At 36.6% G+C, this 14605-nt stretch overlaps 1 pseudogene; it reads right to left on the reverse strand.

Moving 5' to 3' along the window:
* Nucleotides 1-583: 583 nt before the first annotated feature.
* LOC737668 (RNA-binding motif protein, Y chromosome, family 1 member F/J-like) lies at nucleotides 584-12527 on the reverse strand (annotated as a pseudogene).
* Between the last annotated feature and the right edge of the window lie 2078 nt (nucleotides 12528-14605).

The raw sequence follows: 14605 nt of genomic DNA on the forward strand, positions 1-14605 counted from the left end.
CCACTCTAGATTATTCCTATCTGTAAGAACATATTACTACACCATTATTTACAACATCCATTGGCAAAATATTCAAGAAAAATTAACGTGGGTACCTCACAAGACAAAACACTTACTTTCCACTATTTAAACTACGAACATTTAAATTCATTATGGTATGCACCTGAGAAACTTAGCTGGTTCACTTCTGATTTAGGTGAAAAAAAAAGTTTTCATTACCGTTATCCTCTTCAGTCACAGAATGCTTCACACAGAATGTTCTGGATGTCTTAAACTTTAGTATCAATACATCTAATTATTTCCTTTGACCTGTACTATTCCTCTAAAAAATAAACATTTTATGGTGAGGCAGACAGTTTTGTAGTCTTTCTGAAGACTTCTCCAACATTTTAACCTTGTTAGTTTTTAAAGAGAAACAGCCTAATTAGAAAACTTGAGCAGCTTGCAAGGGCGACATAACACATCCCTAATTTTGCATCTGTGTTCAAAGAAACAAAGGAAAACGTACAACAAACTACACAATTTACTCTCCTATTGAATTTGCTTTAAGCATGTGCAGCTAACCAATAACACCAGGCATCTTGCAGTACATGTAAAATTTTATTGTGAAAATTTTAAGGTAGATATTACATCTAAACACTTTCCAAATAGCATCAACAAGTATGAAATTACTTTGAAAACAATTCCTTTTCCTTTGAATACCTCAAAAAATTAATGGAGGAAGTCAGTATCTACCTCTCTCCACAAAACCAACATGTTTCTGTCAGTAATATGCAGGTAACGATGCAGAAATAACATTTCAATTTTTGATTTGCAAACAAGGTTTGGTATGCAATAACTATTATTTTGAATGCTTGCTTTAATATCTGCTCGAGTCTCCTTTTTCAGATCGAATCTCCCCACCATCTACTATAGATGCCACATAACTTGAGCTACCATATGCTTCACGAGGATCAGGGAGCACCCTACCCAGAGAAGGCGGATTCCTTTGGTCTTTTCTGCAAACATGCTCACGATCACAATAATGAAAATCACCACAGCTCCTTGAGTAACTCTCCCAACTTCTGCCATATCTATCTCGTGTATTACTATATGCATGGCAGGTGCTTCCACCATAAGACATCCGAGGCCCTCGTTCAGGTGGTGCATCATGAGAGGTCCCTGCAGGGTTGATAAAATAATATGTGGGACTACATTTAAACATTTGTACTGCTATCATTAAAGCATGAATTAGTTAAAGTACTATTTGGAAATATCTGCTTTCCTCCGCCTTTGTTGACAGGATATTAATCAAGTCTTCAATAGTCAGAAGGTTTTATTTAAGAGAAGTGTAAGAGTAGTATTTTGCAGCTTAACAAACTTAATTCTAAAGTAAATGCTCAGTCACATTTTCTTAACGTTAACTGAAGTTCTCACCTTCATATCATTCCCTAGGCTTTATACTGATAATGAGTACCAGATAAGCACTGTTTATTTTATTATTTGTGCACAATGATGAAAATGAATAAATATGTTTCTGGGATGATCAAAAAAAAAAAAAAGAATACTCAATATTTAAACATGTTGAATATGTCCTTTACAATTTTCCTTAGAATTTCATTAAAATAACAATCCGGTCTATTAAATAAAATTCTGTAATTTACAAATCCATCCTGGACCCTTACCGTATCCCTGAAATGCATCTCTATAAGAACTTCCACGTAGATGTTCAGAATGATCTCTACCAAGGGCCTCACCGTAGCCATCGTGATAACTAAATTGAAAAAAAAAAGTCTTTTCAATTTCCGAATGAACAATTTAAGAAATCCATTTGATAAATCCAGATAACATGACAGTACCTATATCCTCTAGAGGAATGTTCATCCCAACTAGAATGACCATAATCACGGTATGCATAGTCTCTAGGTGGTGGAGTATAATCCCTGGTTTCTCGGGAACTTGGACTATTTCTGCGTGCACAAGTTTAAGCAAGGAATGTTAAATTGTCAACTTGTAGTATCCAAAATAGAACTACATTACAACTTAAACACAGTTAAATTGCCAACCATCTAAATAAAATACCCACAGATCCCAAATGCCCAAAATGCCCAAATGCCCAAAAAGCACATGAAACAGATACTGATAATCAATGATGCAGGAAATGCATTTCAAATAAAAAAGGAGCTTCCACACTTCACACACACACACTGGACGGGCAATAAATTTTCAAAAGCAGGAAATAACAAGTGTTTGAGAGGATGTAGATAAATTGGAGCCCTGACACAATGTTATTTGGAATGAACAATATAAGAAATCTATTTGATAAATCCAGAAAAAGTTACAGTATCTATATCCTCTAGAGGAATGTTCATCCTGCCTAGAATGACCATAGTCTCAGTATGCCTAGCCTCTAGATGGTGGAGCATAATCCCTAGTTTCTCGGGAACTTGGATGATTTCTCTGTGCATGAGTTTAAGCAACAAATTTTAACTTTTCATCTTCTAGTATCGAATACATGACTAACTTACAACTTTAAATTAAAAGGCCAAACATCTAAATAGATATTTCTCCAAATAAAATAGGCAAATGCCCAAAAAGCACAAGGGACAGATACTCATATTCAGTGATTCAGAAAATGCATTTCTTTTTGTTTTATTATACTTTAAGTTCTAGGGTACATGTGCATGATGAGTTAATGGGTGCAGAAAATGCATTTCAAATCCAAAATGAGATATCATATTTCACACACACAGATGAATGGCAATAAATTTTCAAAAGCAGGAAATAACAAGTGTTTGAGAGGATGTCGGTAAATTGGAGCCCTGATACAATGTTAGTTGGAACGAACAATTTGAGAAATCTATTTGACAAATCCAGAAAAAGGTACAGTACCTATATCCTCTGGAATAAGTTTCATGCCGACGAGAATGACCACAATCACAGTATGCATGGCCTCTAGATGGTGGAGCATAATCCCTAGTTTCTCGGGAACTTCGATGATTTCTGTATGCATAAGTTTAAGCAACAAATTTTAAATTTTCAACTTCTAGTATCCGATATATGACTAACTTACAACTTAAACAAAATTAAAAGGCCAAACATCTAAATAGATATTTCTCCAAATAAAATGGGCAAATGCCCAAGATGCACATGGGACAGATACTCATATTCAGTGATTCAGAAAATGCATTTCTTTTTTTTCATTATACTTTAAGTTCTAGGGTACATGTGCATGATGAATTAATGGGTGCAGAAAATGCATTTCAAATCCAGAATGGGATATCATATTTCACACACACACACTGGAAGGGCAATAAATTTTCAAAAGCAGGAAATAACAAGTGTTTGAGAGGATGTAGATAAATTGGAGCCCTGATAGAACGTTAGTTGGAATGAACAATTTGAGAAATCTATTTGACAAATCCAGAAAAAGGTACAGTACCTATATCCTCTAGAGGAATGTTCATCCCGATTAGAATGACCATTATCACGGTATGCATAGCCTCTAGATGGTGGAGCATAGTCCCTCGTTTCTTGGCAACTTGGATGATTTCTCTGTGCATAAGTTTAAGCAACAAATTTTAAATTTTCAACTTCTAGTATCCAATACATGACTAACTTACAACTTAAACAAAATTAAAAGGCCAAACTTCTAAACAGTTTTTCCCCAAATAAAATCGGCAAATGCCCAAAAAGCACATGGGACAGATACTCATATTCAGTGATGCAGAAAATGCATTTCTTTTTGTTTTATTATACTTTAAGTTCTAGGACACAAGTGCATGATGAGTTAATGGGTGCAGAAAATGCATTTCAAATCCAAAATGGGATATCATATTTCAAACACACATTGGAATGGCAATAAACTTCAAACAGCAGGAAATAACAAGTGTTTGAGAGGATGTAGATCAATTGGAATGCTGATACAATGCTAGGTTGGAACGGAACATGATGCAGCTACTATGGAGAAATGTGGTGGTTCCTCAAGAAAACAAACATCATTATCATAGGACCATGCAATTCCACTCATATACACCCAGAACCGAATAGGCATACTCAAACAAATATTGGTGCGTAGAAATACTCGGGTGGAAACAACCCAGATAAAATAATGGGTTAATAGCTTGTGGAAGGAGTGAAGTGCTATGATGTAAATGAACCTTCAGGACATCATGCAAAAGGAGAGGAGACAAATACAAAAAGTCATGTAGTGTTTGAGCACATTAACATTAAATACCCACAACAGGTTAAGTTCAGAGGCAGAACACTGACTGGTGTTATCTGGCAGCTGAGGAAAAGGAGAAACTGGGAGGGACTGCTTAACTGGTAGTTGGAGTTTTAATTTGGAGTAATGAAAATGTTCTGGAAGTCGATGGAGGTAGTTGTTGCCTGGCACAGAACGTATTAAACACCACTTAACTGTTCACCTTATAATATTTAATTTTGTTATGTGAATTTCATCACCACAGAAAAAAAAATCAACTGTGTTTTTTAATTTTTCCTTTACCCATCGTTAGTTGCATAACCATCTTATCTTGGTGACATGCGATCATTTCTCCAGGAAGATATTGTCCCTCTGCGTGGAGGAACTCCATAATTCTCTCTTCTTTGTGACATGGGACCTTTAACATTCAAATGATGGAACATTACGTAAAGAACACCAAATCTGAAACGCTATTTTCTCTTCTCTCAAACAACTTTTTAAAATTATTTCTTCTATGACTCCATTCTTTGTTTCCTAAATTACTAGACAGACATGACACTGTGAATATTTCTCATGGCTTTGGATAATCCCATGGCTTCCACAAGGCCAGTTCTTCTAATGAAGCTGAAGGCAAACATTAATGCTTAGGTAAAAGTTCATTTGTAATGGTTAATAACTACTTAGTTCTTATTTTCCTTTTCATGTAAATTACTGATGACTGTGAGTGACACAGGGAAAACACGTAAAACCATCAAACTCTTCACTGATTTTAAAGTTTACATACATTGTCCTTTCTCAGCCAAAGAAGGTAGATTTTCCAATATCATTCAGTCCATCTCACACACACATAAATACAGCTACCTTTAAATGACTATATGCTAAATGTTTACATAAAAGTTCTTTATCTCTAACTGGTTGGCTCTATCTTAAATGTTGACAAATTTAAAAGTATTAGTGAAGATTTTCTAATGACGGTCAGGATTTGCTTTTACTGCAAAGAAAGCAATGCTATGCAAGGGGTCATTACAACATTGTTGCTATTTCAAAATAGAAAGTTTCTCCTTTAATATATTCTTCACTTGCTATTCCTTAGAGGTCAGTGTTTCACATATGATACCTTCACTGGCTAATTTTCCAATGGAAATGTGTTGGCTTGGGTATCCTGAAGCCAATAAATACCTCCTTTCACCGATACTCTACGTATGAAATGTAAAATTGAAAATGGCAGTTTTTAACTTCCTCCATATGTGGATGGAGGACTAAGAAAGAATTTTAATTTGCTCTGCTTAAACTTCCTTGCTAAGAACTTTTATTTATTGTCTTATTTTCTTCTGCTCAGTCTGCAGTCTTACAATTCTCAAAAGTATTACTTGCATTCAACCCTACTGCTCACCTCATGTTGCTTAGTTCTAAATTCTCTCCTCAAATAATTTCAAATCTTACACTAAGGACCTTGTGTTAATGTTTAAACATCCCGGTACAATCTCAATTACTGATTTACATACACCTATATTTCACAACTCTGCATTTCTGTGATATCCACTTAATTTAAGAATTTTGGACTCCTACGTGTCTACCTCTCGAGCCTTAAATTTATTTTTAAATCATATTTAAGCCCAATGACTCCTTGTCTGCTAAATGCTCTTGTAGTTCTTTTGAATCTTCATGCAAGCAGTGAGTATGCCTTGCACATACGCATTACTGAGGTCTCAGAAGCTGGATGGCCAGGCTTAGTGGCTCACACTGTGAGTGAGTGTGGAAGGCTGAGGCAGCTGGACCGCTTGAGCCCCGGGCTTTAACATCAGTTTTGACAATGTAGTCAGATCCTCTCTCTACAAAAACATAGGAAAAAAATGTAGCTAGGTGTGCTGCTGCATGCCTGTAGTTGCAGAAACTCGGGAGGCTGAAACAGCAGAATTGCTTGAGCCCAGGAATTTGAGGCTATAGTAAGCCGTCATCTCACAAATTTGAGGCTATGGTAAGCCGTCATCTCACATAGTGCACTCTCACCTAGTAAGAGCAAGACTCCAACCCGGCAAAGTCACCGAACAAGCAATTTTTAGAATGGGACACCAGGGGACTTAGGAAATGGAAGAATTAATTACATCAAGAAGCCTACCATCAAAGAATACTGCTAGGAACTTTTAGAAAAATTAAGGGGAATTTTCTAGCCAACACAGGATTAAAAGGAATGTTGGCCTCACTCTAATCACTTCTTTGATCTGCAATGAGAAGCTCAAGTATTTCTTCAACATAAATCTGAAATGTACCTAGTGAGATAGAAACTATAATAAAAGCTATCAATCAGCAATTATGCTCACGTATGTGTCACTTCCCTTTTGTTCAATGAACTTAAAGCTAAGCATTCAGGTAAAACGGCTCATTTTCAGTCATACAAAAACTACGGTCTTTCTGTCAGGTAGCATTTACCTTGGCTTCCCATCCAACTACTGCTTCTTGCCACAGCAGAAGGAGCAGATTTTTTCGGAGGAGGACCTCCACTTCTTGAAGATGGACCTCTTTTAACTGGAGTGAGTCCCCTAGAATAACTCATCTTGAGATCAGGAGTGTATCCACCATCCTCTGTATTTCAAACAAAATCTTTTTAGTTAACTAACATCACTGTTTCTTAAATGGCTAAGTTTTAGTTGTTTACAAATATTTTCTACATTTTATAACAAATTCACATTTTGTCTAAACTAATAAAATTAGCATTCCTACATGGTATTAGTACACTTCAAGCAATAAAAGTTCATTTAGAAAATCTAGAAAGTAACTCAAGTATCATAATATATCGGTATGAGGGAGAGATGTGGGAAAATGGGGCGTGAACAGGGCAGAAACCTATCACTAAAATATCTAAATATAATAGGCATAAAAATATTAAAAGAAAAATGATAAATGACTGTTTATATCCTTCTGTAATGAGGAAAAATTTTCAAAGCACATCATAAACTAATTTCCATTCAAAGAAACTCAAATATTTCCAACACCAAAAAGTGACATATCAGGAAAATACATTGTCTCTAAAATTTGTTAACACAATATAGAATTCTTAAAATTCCCTTATGAGACACTGATTTTCAGATTAGACTATGCTGAATTTTAACAGTCTTTAGGAATTGCATATTCGGTAATATAAAAATATTTTTATACATCTACAAAAATGTAGATATATGCCAACTGCCAGGTGGTGTTACAGGTTAGAATTTATATATACATTCTCGTCTGTGGAAGAGTATAATTGAACCTCACTCTCGAGATCAGTGGAGACAAAATAGCCACGAAGCTATGCATCTTAAAATGGAGCAAACACTGCAATTTCAACTTGAAAAAAATCTCCAATTAACTACACGTCTGGTTATTAAAACTCCAAGTTAATTGTTAGAGTTTTGAAGGTTGGTTAATAGATAATACAAGTTAACCAACAGGTTTATTTATTTATTTATTCAGATGGACTCTTGCCCTATCACGCAGGCTGGAGTGCCATGGCATAACCTTGGCTCACTGCAGCTTGTGCCTCCCAGGTTCCTGTGATCCTCCTGCCTCAGCCTCCTGAGTAGCTGGGATTACAGGTGCACGCCACCACGCCCAGGCAAATTTTTTTGTATCTTTAGGAGAGACAGGGTTTCACCATGTTGGCCAGGCTGGTCTGGAACTCCTGACCTTGTGGTCCACCTGCCCTGTACTCCCCAGGTGCTGAGGTGACAGGCGTGAGCCACCTCACACAGCCCATCCAATAGTCTTTTCTTTTTCTTTTTTTTTAAATATATGGTTTGTTTTTCTTTTATATGTAAACATAGACCCCTCATTTCTATTAAGTAAATCACTCATAAATATCATTTTCAGTGACTCAGCCTCCAGCAAAGAAAGATACATACATATCTGTGAAGCAGTGGTTTTTAGACCTTTCCAGAGTCACAGACTCTTTTCAGAAATTAAAGTTCTACATTTCTTCAATTGAAAATGCTTTATGGCAGGCCAATGTACAAACTCTCTGTAAAAATTACAAAGCAATACCTTTGCATAGATGTTCGCACATGTATACACAAGAAAACAAATACTGCAAAATCAGTCTTAAGTATTGAGTTACTTTTTCCTGTTGGAAAATTTTAAATACGACATTGTACTTTGATAATATAACTGACATGAAATTCTGGGCCCTAAAGTAGAAAACTCTAAAGTATAATGAATATAAATGAGTTCTGCAGAAAACCGGTTGAGTACAGGTAATCAGCATTCATAAACACAACTCAGTTTGAAATGTGCGTTACTTCAATGCAAACTTATTGTAATTTTAAAACAAATTTATGTATTAATTCAATCATTCTTATAATACACCTTTAGTACTTAGAAATAATTTTGCTTATTATCAATAAGCTAATTTTCTCTTCATACAGGAAATTTAAAAATTGAGAAATTTCGATATCTTCAAACTTATTTTCTTTCAGTCCTATGGTTCCATCTTTATATTTTAAAACATTACCCAGGTGTCCTTCATGTGAGGGAAGCCACCCTCCTGTTCTTCCACTGCTTCCTCTTGCAGATCTCAGACTTCCTGAAGGGCTTCTGTTTCTCGAAGAAGCTGGTGGTCTTCACCTACCACCACTTTGAAAAGATGGTTTCTTGGCTTGTTCTACTTTTATTGCTTTTCCATCCAAAGACTAGAAGTATTAAGGGTACTATCAATAACAATGGCACATTTAACGTAAGCGCATTTTACAAACATTTTCACATCAACTGTAGTTCAATTCGAGGTATTTTCTCCCAAAAGGAAACCTTTTTTTCTCCTAAAATGAACACATCTTTCACAATGCCAAATTTGAGATAGTTACTGAGCACATGCCTTCCATTAAGGGACCAAACACAAATTCTATTATTCAAATTCCTTGAAAACTCCTCCATTATTTAAAAAAAAAAAAACTCAAACATAAAAAAAAAAGATTGACCCATCACACATTCTATAGACGAATGTGGCACATCTGTTTTTTACAATATATAATCCACTTCATCTTTGTATTCACATCACTGATTTGAAAGTTGCAGTGTCCCAACGAAACTTGTGTCATTTTAAAAAGTGAGCTTACTTTTTCAGAGTGACTAGTCACATTAGTCACTATGAGCTGTTTCTTGTTGGATTTGCTTACACTGACATAAAATGTCCCCATATGATTTACAATTCTATATTGACTCTAAAAATGTTTCTGTAAATGTGATCCTTGTTTGATCTCATTAAGTTTTCTTGCTTTACTCATTTCTTATATTGCCTTACACATGCCCCTAAAAAACAAATCTTAATATAGTACTTCAGGTAATTTCTCAGAAATGCTTAAATATCCTAATTAATTTCATAATAACATTTTTCACTGTAATCTTTTCTACAGGCCACAGCAATTTTTGAAAACAGTTCAGCTAATAATGCGATTTAAAAATTACATGGCTTTTGTTATTTGGAGGAAGGACTTAAATCCCTGACAAGACCCCTTGCAGCCACATCGCCAGTTGTTCCTACCTTGAAACTTCTTTTGTTATTTCTGGGATCAAAATATTTTCCCCAGATTTGCCCATGGCTGCTTCCTTCCCAGTGTTCTGAAGTCAGCCAAAATTCCTTAACTGTTAATTCCCCCTGAAAACTCGAAGAACCTCCTTTATTGGCCATCTTAACATTAATGTGCATACAACATTCATATTTATTTTAACACACTGAAATATGTGAGATGAAGTAACTTAGAAATAATGTTGGCTGGGCACGGTGGCTCACACCTGTAATCCCAACACTTTGGGAGGCCGAGGCGGGTGGATCATGAGGTGAAGAGATAGAGCTCATCCTGGCCAACAGGGTGAAACCCCATCCCTACTCAAAGTACAAAATTAGCTGGGCATTGTGGCGCGCCTCTGTAGCCCCTGGTACTGGGAGGCTGAGGCAGGAGAATCACTTGAACCTGGGAGGCGGATGTTGCAGTAAGCCAAGATGGCCCCACTGCAATCCAGCCTAGGGCACACAGCGAGTCTCCATCTCAAAAAACAAACAAACGAACAAAAACTTTACACAAATTAGCTGCTCTTTTGCTTGAAAACTAGAGGGAAAAAAGAAATTATCATAGATTACTATACAGAAGTCAAAATTATCTCCATACCTACCACAAAGCCATGAACCAAAAGCAACTCTCAGTTTCTACCACAGCTTGAAATACTAATTTATGAGGGTGAATAAAAATGTACTTTCTGCTATGTGCCAGGAACTGTGCTAGATGTAACAGAAAGAAAAGCAACTAGCAAGACTTAAATATGCACTACATACAATTTCACATTCAATAGATTAATACACAGTACAGTGAGTACAAAATACCTACAATGAGAAAGAAAATATGAAATCTAAGTGGTTTTTGAAGCATAAATTTTATTTATGAGACATACACAGGGAAGAATAATTCTCAACAAGTCTAAAACAGCACTTTGGGGATAGCGTGAAGACTAACAGGAGCTAAAAACAGATTGGGATAATGTTATTTATTTATTTGATTTATTTTTTATTTTTTTGAGACGGATTCTTGCTCTGTTGCCAGGCTGGAGTGCATCAGCGTGATCTCGGCTCACTGCCACCTCTGCCTCCTTGGGTTTAACTGATTCCCCTGCCTCAGCCTACTGAGTAGCTGGAACTATAGGCACACACAACCAGACGCAGCTAATTTTTGTGTGTGTGTGTTTTAGTAGAGACAGGGTTTCACCATGTTGGCCATTATGGTTTCTTTCTCCTGACCTTGTGATCTGCCTGCCTTGGCCACCCAAAGTGCTGGGATTACATGCATGAGCCACCATGCCCGGCATGATTGGGATAATGTTACAAAGCAAAAAAGCACTAAAGAGCACAGAATGGAATGCTCTTGACTACAATGTAAAGGAATTCAATAATTAATATAATTACATAAAAGTTTAAAGCTTTAGTAAACACACAATCTCTAGATTTAAGACTCAACATGACAGGAGACCATTGGTTGAATCAAAACAAGTCCTCAAACACACTGGGGAAATGAGTAATTAGCTATTCATGTTACATAAATCACTCTGGTGACAGGAAAGAAATGTCCTTAGGAGAAAAAGCAAGCATGGAGCAAAAATGCTAGTTACTTCTTCTGCTATCTGACTTCAATGTTCTCATATTATTTTCTATTTTCAACTACTTAACCTTTCCGTAAATGTAAAGGTCTTATTTAAATATACTTTTGCAAGAATATATTTTCATAAAATATATTCTTCAAGAAGGAAGGAGTCCTTCCTTCTTGTGAGTCTGTCTAGATGTCTATCCACAGTTTGTCTATGCTCTAAAAGAATATCCATGAATTGGAAGTACTTCAATTAATAGCATTTAATAAATATTGACTTATTAATTTCATTTACATGAGGGTTCCTTATAAGTTTTAAAGCTCATCAAAACCTTTTAAAATCTATTTGCACTCATATCAAAATACAAACATAGAAAAAGGTTACCAAATATTAATTTATAGAATGTTAATTCCAATACCCTTCCAACTACACTTGCACGTATAAGGCACAAAAAAGAGGATGGCTTCATATGTCATTCTACTATCTTCAAAAGTTTAGTAATATTAAAAAGACCTAGAAATATTGTTAATTGAAGAACACAGTTAGAATATTATTAATAAGGGACTCTTACCTTTCCATTCATATCTTTGGCAGCATTCTTAGCATCTGCAGGGTTCTTAAAAGTAATAAAGGCAAAGCCTCTGGATTTGCTGGTTCGATCCTTTATCAAAAGAACTAAAATATATGAAAACATTTTACATTCATCTAATGGACTCATCAAGGTACTAACCATCTAAAAGTTACATCAAACCAAAAAATAATTGCATTTCACATCATTATTATGGTTCTTAATACTCAGTCACCCCTACAGTCAGTCTAGTTTATTCCAGTTTCTTTCTGAACTCCACAGCACATTTACTTTCCCTCATTTTCCTTTCTAAGTAGTAGGTTATCCTTTCCATAGAACCTTAACCTAGTACTATGAGAATTTTCCAAATATCAAACAGATACTACAAAATAAGAGTTTAAAACTCATAAGGCATTTTAATGTAGGTATACAATGAACTTTGAAAAAATATATTTTTTCAAAACATATATATATATAACATACATATTTTAAACATACATACTGAAATATACATGTGAAAATACATATACACACACACACACACACACGGTTTTAAGAGTTACCTTCTGATATGGGACCATATTTCCCAAACACTGCTTTAAGCATCTTCTCATTGGTTTCTCTATTGAGGCCACAAATGAAAAGCTTGCCAGGATGATCTGCCTCTACCATTGTGCTGTAAATGGTAAAAATTATCTATATTTAGATATAAATAAGCTAAAAAGATAAAATTTTATTACAAACTGTGCTGAAAACCCAAGTAAAATTCCCTTCCTGAGGCTGACATCTTTTTAGTACTTCTCACTTTAAATATGTAAAATTTGTAACACTCAGAGCAAAGGGGCACTAACTTCACACACAAATGCTGCATTTTAGTATGTACTGACAGAATCTCATTTCTAAAAATTAGATAAGAAAAGCTATCGTAATTTTCCTAAGTTGCAATATGAAGAATGCCTTCATTTAAATAATTTTATTTGAAAACTGTCTATTTATGAGGTACAGTGTGATGTTTTGCATATTTTCTTTCTTGAGATGTGTGTCTCCTGTTGCCAAAGTGCACTGTTCACTGCAGCCTCCTCTACCCAGCCCAACTGATCTTCCCACATCTCAGCTTCTGAAGTTGCTAGTACTACAGGGGCTTTCTACCACAGCCGGGCAATTTTTTGTGTTTTTAAAAATAAACAAGGGTTTCCCCATATTGCCCAAGGTAGTCTCCAAATCCTGGGCTCAAGTGTTCTGCCGGCTTGGGACTACCAAAGCGATGGGATTTCAAGGGTGAATCACCACACTCAGCATGATATTTGGATAAAATATTAAATCAAGCTACTTAAAATGTTCTAGGGGGAGAATATTTTAAATATTTTACAATCTTCTAGTGATTTGAAATATACAATAGGTCACAGATTCTAAAACCCTAGCCTTCAACCCGTACCTATCTGTGGCCTGAATGTTATGCCACAGGATGACATGTAATACCTGTTTGTGGAGAATGTAACGCCTGAGGATGACCTGAGGTGGTACAGTTCTATCCGGAAACCATCCTCCCTACTCCCTCGCTGGCCCTCCCTGTCCCCGTGGCAGCCCCACTGCCCCACCTGTCCTCTGTCACATTGCTCCTACTGGAAGACCCGCCCTACCACGTGCCCCTCGGGTACCTGCCGCCAGCCCCCACTCCCAAACGTGTCCACCTCGCCGCCTTCTTCCCCTGTGCAACCCTTGTCTGAGGAAAAATTGTCTTCCACTAAACCAGTCCCTGATGCGAAAATACCAATAAAGGAGTCCATTATGTCACCCAGTCTGGTCTCAAACTCCTCACCTCAAGCCATCCTCCGACCTCCACTTCCCAAAATGCTAGGATTACACGAGTAAGTCAGTGTGCCAGGTTAACAGAATAACTTAAGCTCATCTATTTTGTTCCCGTTTTAGGCTATCTAACTCCATTTATCTCGATTACACCCACCGATTATTCGGTTTAAATTATTTACGATGCCAAAGATACATGAAACATGTTTCAAATACTGTCATACAACGAAGGAGACAATTACAGGCTTTACAGAGGCAAACTGAAACTGAGATTATTTATGGCCCATATTTCTACATACACTAAAGTAACACAATTTATGTCCAATTTCATCCAAGCAAATCAGACACGCCACATGTGCTAACTAAAATTGTGACTTTTTAATCGCAGTGGTTAAGTGTATTGCCTGTATTCTGAATTATGACCACATTCACAGAGAAAACCCGCTTTAATAAAAAGTGCACATGAAAACAATGGCGCCTTAGCACCATCTCCCACAACTAGTCGGACATATTAGGCAGTTAAATGTAGAATCCCCAGGAAAAATCAATCAGTTTAACGAAAGTGAGTCTCTTAATAGCACTAAGGAGTTCTTTCCCCACTGACTCCTCCAGTAATTCAACACCCACACATAGAAAACCCATCCCCTTTTATAGACAAAATCCCAAACCTTTGCTTTCTATTCTTGCCGAGAGACCAAGCTGTCCAGAGAAACAGAAAATACCTGCGCTTTTTATTAGGACAAAGAGCCTGAGGTTCGCCTGGCCCTCAGGCCGTATGTATGCAGCTTCGGAACACCACAAGGCCAACTGCGGGAAGGACAGCTGGAGCTACCCTGAGAGGGAAGGATGCCAGAAGCCGTGCCCGGAAATCCCGCCTACCTCCAGTGACCAATCATTGCGAAGGCGGTGGGCGTCAGCCAGTTCCTGCGAAGGCTGTGGGCGTG

Source organism: Pan troglodytes, chromosome Y (assembly GCF_028858775.2).
Source record: "Pan troglodytes isolate AG18354 chromosome Y, NHGRI_mPanTro3-v2.0_pri, whole genome shotgun sequence".
NCBI classification, from domain to species: domain Eukaryota; kingdom Metazoa; phylum Chordata; class Mammalia; order Primates; family Hominidae; genus Pan; species Pan troglodytes.